The sequence below is a fragment of the Athene cunicularia genome (assembly GCF_003259725.1).
Source record: "Athene cunicularia isolate RWA chromosome 18 unlocalized genomic scaffold, athCun1 chr18_part1, whole genome shotgun sequence".
NCBI lineage: Eukaryota > Metazoa > Chordata > Aves > Strigiformes > Strigidae > Athene > Athene cunicularia.
Genome location: NW_020799123.1, coordinates 4,136,420 through 4,141,496, shown reverse-complemented (window position 1 = coordinate 4,141,496; position 5,077 = coordinate 4,136,420). Strand labels below are relative to the sequence as shown.

Sequence of the window (5,077 nt, the reverse complement as noted above, 5' to 3'; positions counted from 1 at the left end):
AGAGGGAGGATCGGATGCGCCAGCGGCCATTTTGGGTGAGGGCGAAGGGTTGAGGAACTAACCCTTCCCTCCCCGCGGGCCCGGGGTGCCTGCGTGAGGGGAAAGGGAAGAGTTCCACCCAAGATGGCGGCTCACTGCCCGTATTCAAGATGGTGGCTCGCCTCGTGGGTGCTGCCTGAGTAAGCGTCCATGTTTCCTTGGGTTGCGTGGCTTTAACTGTCTTAACAAAGGTGAAAAGCTCATGTGTTGGTAGAGGAGAGAGGTGAAATTCTGTAAGGTGAGGTTGGGTGTGAGGAGGAGATTTATCGGGCACAGTTGGTGGCAGTTTACTAGATGTGCTCTGGGCGAGGTGGTCATGGCCCCTTGCATGGCAGGGCTGCATGGTGATCCAGGCAGAGGGCAGGGGAGGCTGGGGGGAGGCTGTCTCTGTGATGGAGACCCTCTCTGGGCTGTTTCCCATGTTCAACCAGCCCTGCTGCCTACAGCTGCCATGGAGGCCAACGCACCTCAGGGCTCTCCATGGCAGCCGGTGCGTACCTCACGCTTGGGGCACCAGCTGTCACAGAGCACATGTCCTGGGTTTTTGCTGCTCTTGCTTTTTTTCACCAGTAGTAAATTATATCAGTGTTGCCAGTTGATGTTGTCTTATCACAGGTTTTGTAATACTTGGCATTTTTAAAGCTTTAGCTTTCAGCATTGATAGTTTCAATGGTTATAATAATTGAATGCAATGTATTTTTGGATAGCTGTTACAAGTCTGAATGGAATCATTAAAAAAATTGATGCCATTGTTCAAAAACTGGGCAGAAATTGCAAAGCAGAAATTGCAGTGATAATCTTACAGGTTTAACATTGATGTCATGGCTTGTGAATTGTATGTCAACTGAAGGCTTGGGCTTGGAAAATCTGTTGCTTGGGGAGGAGAGTTTCTAATTCACTTGAAATACTGAGGGACTTCCCTGTTGTGGATAGTAGGCTACATTTGAAAAATCCTTTGTGTTTCTAGTTCAGTTAAACATCATTCACATGTGAAAACTCTTCCTGATCAATCCACTAGAGCAACTGTTCGTGTCATCCTTGGAACAAAATGGATTAAGTGCAGACATCTATAGTTTAGCTTAATTTCTTAAATTCCCTTTATGTAAGCCAATGTATAACTTCATCTATAAATGGTATTTGGTCCTCTCTCAGTTGCACGGTAATGTGGTCTTTCCTGAATGACATAGTAAATTTCTGGCTTTTTTCTTAATATGAATCCAGATACTCCAGAGTGTTTGCTCAAGGCCATAACATGGTAGAAGTTTGTTCAGCTGTTCCTGAACATCACTGTTGGTGAACAGTAAGTAGCTAAGGTTTTGTTTAGATAATGTCTTTCATAATAGTCCAGAGTGAACTATTTGAAGATAGGGGAGAAAAAACTTCAGAGTCCATGGTATAGACTTAACTGACTGTAAGTAGTAGACAATACAAACTGATCTGCAATTTTTGTGTAACTATCTTAATGGGAAAAGGCTATGAGGAACCACAAGAATTAATTGGCATGCTTGTGAGTCATGAGGTACCAGCTGCTGGATTTGGATATAAAATAGGAAGTAGTATCACATGTTCTTAACTCAAACAAGCAGCTGACTGAGTCTTCTGAGAAAAAAATTATTATAAGCAGTTGTCAGTCAGCTTTTATAAGCAGCCAGTTTCTCCAGAAACCAAGTGTTAAGCCATTTTGAGTGATATAAGACAAAAGATTTCTTGTGTCTAGAGTACAGTGAAATAGGTATGAAACTGATCTATCCCCTCCCATCAATATAAACCACAAAGCATATCACTCGGTTTTATTCTTGTTGCTAACTACAGAAATATTAGCAACTGTATACTTCTCCAGTTCTGCAAAGACCACAGTAAGATAACCTGATATGACTTAATTATGAAGTTAGAGAGAAATTATTTAACACACAAACAATCAAGCACTTGTCCAAACTAGGATGTGGCAAGGATCCTAGTGAGTTTCTGCTATTGATTAATGATTCTTACAACATTTTTTTTCTGCAATCATCTGGGGATTTTACACCAGCACTTTGAAGTATGCAAGTGGTGTTATGCCTACCAATTAAAAAAAAAGAAGAAACACATTTTAAAAGCTTGGTATTGGACTTAAAGAGCAACATGAATTACAAAACATGTTGCTGCAGAAACAAAAGCTATTTGCCAGAAGAAACATTCAGAAATACATAATTGACTATTTGTAGACTTCTTGCTTGATAATATAAAAATAGATTTTTATAAGGCATTGTATAGTAAATACACTTGTAACTTTTAAGTCATTGATCTAAACCCAAGAACATGTAAATATAACAAAACTGGTCTTTATTTTGCATTAGTTTGACACTACCTATATTTCTGGTTCTTTTTCGTAATTTCAAACCATTTTCCTAAATATTCTTTCCTAGCTCCTTATACTTTTTTTTTTTTCCTCTCGAGGTCTTAAACTTAGAAATTCAGCTGTGCAGTAAGCATGTGATCTTATTAGCATACCAGGATAAAATTCCTAGTGTGCCTGATTTTTAAATAGTTTGTTGGAAACAGTCACCAAACCAGTGTTTTTTTTGTGGCTGGAGTGAATTGGCTGTAAGTCCCTGTTAGAAATGAGATCATCCGGTTGAGCTCAGTGTGGTGCCCCACTGACCTCTGTGGGAACAGTGTGTATAAAGCTTGGGGAGTACTCATTTCATGAAATACATGTTTACCAGCTCTAACTAAGATTTATTGCCAATTCTGACAGCTGTTGAGTGGCATACGCTGGCACTCACTTGAGGCATTTACATTTTGCAGTGCCATGAAGGACTGATGCATAACCTTTAAATCTTTCTGAAGTTGTATGCAGCATACTGTTTTCATAGAAATAGTTTTATATTTCGTTCATGGTGTAAATGCTTTAGGTGCAGGTATAAATGTTAAATGTAGCAATGGAGGCCAAAGATGTCGGGAGGCCATAAAAGCAAGTAATGCTCTTAAGTGCTACCTACTGTTGACATAGGAAAGCTTTTATATTGTGAGGTTTTTTGGAAGTAGCCTTGCACTATTGCAGAGGTAGTAACTGTTACCTCCCTCGAGGCAGATTAAAACAGGATGGTGCTTTCTTTTCTCAGGTCGTCAGGCTCCCTGCTGATAGTAATTGATCAGATGTTCTGTGGGAAAATGGCATAAATAGTTAATGGAAAGCAAAAATTGCTCTTGGCAATAAAATAAATGGGACATCTAATTATCTAACGCGTACACACATATACGGTGCATTGAAACATTGATTCCTTGTACGCTCTTCAGTTTGTACAAGCTTTTGCTCTTTTTTTGTTTTTAATTCCTAAATTGAAATTAATTCAGTCCAGGTGTTCCTAAACCAGAGGATGAAGTAGGCATATGTGTACCTAAGATGTCCTCAGTGGTTCAGTGTTTCTGCAGATCTTTCAATTTTCATGTCATTGTCAGTTTTTCATTGTGAATATAAAGAAATATGGGGAAAAACAAAAATATTTTAAATATAATCTGTGCAGTTACAGAAATACGCAAAACTGTTATGTCTTTTGAAGAATCACTATATCAAGTTTGTATAATAAATGTAAGCATAATCATCAAAGTGTGAAACAGAAGGATTTTAGCTGTGCCTTTAAGTGCAAATCTCAACACATTCCTAATTTAGAACTTTCATCTGTGCTATCACTATATTTGTCAATGCAACTATGGCTATTGTATCCTTGTGGAGTAAGTTGGAAGATTGGCACAGCTTTTTAGTATGAAAATATTCATCCAAAGGAACAGGAAGCAAGATGTCAGCTAATGCTGCATTCCAGCAATTTTGTAGGAAACACAAATTCTGAAATTGCACAGGGATTGCTCTGGAGTGATTGTAGTGCTTTTAAAAAACTTGCATTAATATGCTGATATGAAAGCAGTTTGAATGAAGATAGCAGAAGCACAGAGAATTACTACCAAAGCCATTACAATTTTTACTTCATGCTAGGATTAGTGATGTTTTTCCAGGGTATATGAAGAGCAGTATCAGTTTATTTTTCTTTAAATGGGCAGTAAGAAAGTGTTTCTGTTTGCTTTCATTATGGTAAAGCTAAGGAATTCCTCATTTTCTTGACCTTAACTCACCTGTAGTCTGTAAATTTAAAAAAAAAAATAATCAAAACCAAACGAACACATTCTTTTTACATTCTGCTCTGGGTTTATCTTTAAAACACGAATTTGATTGTGAAATCTTTTAACAGCCAAATCCACAAACATTTGTTTCTCTGGATTGTGATGTCTTTTACAGACAGCTGCAGTGAAAGAAGCATTTTGAGAGTTTTGTCTTTGGACGTCAAACTCTGTACCATGACTGTTTCTAGTTCTTGTACAGCATTGCCATTTGTGCTTAACAGAAACGCTATCTGCGGATTAAAGCATGAGACCTTACTTGTAACAGGAGGGGATTTACCCAATGTGCTTGATAAAGGTGCAGTTTAGGCAGGAAATTGCCTCTTTGTTGGAAGTTCTGCGGTTTAATGTCTAAAATGTCATTTTATACTTGAAAAACTTCTCCGTAGGTGTACGCTTATACAAGCCTGTCTATGGGCAGGGGGTTAAGAGAGGATTAAAACGTGGGTTGAACCTTTCTGTTTAAATGTTACAACCTAAGATTTAGAAAGACTGCCACTGTGATATAAATGATAAGCATCTTAGTTGATAGTTGAGGCTGTGGGAGACTGGTGTGTGTGGTTAATGACGCTGTACACGAGGGTCTGTGGTACCTGCCTGGGGACAGGGTCACCCCTACCTGTATTTTGTTGCAGAAATGGGAAATCATAGCATACTGGTTAAGTGAAACGGTAATGATGTTATTTACTAACTTCCATAGTGTTACTCCATTTAAAAGGGACCGAAAGAAATCAAAAATCAGGGGACGTAACGTCTATATGATATAACTGCTAAAAAACAGGCACAGAAGCTCTAGGGAAGCAGCGCGGCCCGTTCCGGGCAGCTGTTGGGGTCGGGCGGAGGCACCGCTCGGAGCCGGCAGGGAGGGCGGGGCGGGGCCGCT

The 5,077-nt window shown here is 39.3% G+C and overlaps 1 protein-coding gene across 1 annotated transcript in view; it reads right to left on the bottom strand.

The window, feature by feature from the left end:
- Nucleotides 1–85, bottom strand: part of LOC113486829 (cytochrome b-245 chaperone 1) — a 13,755-nt gene extending 13,670 nt beyond the window's left edge. The window contains exon 1 of the mRNA XM_026861110.1: nucleotides 63–85. The gene's annotated coding sequence lies outside the window, so the exon portion shown is untranslated. The remainder of the gene's footprint in view (nucleotides 1–62) is intronic.
- Between the last annotated feature and the right edge of the window lie 4,992 nt (nucleotides 86–5,077).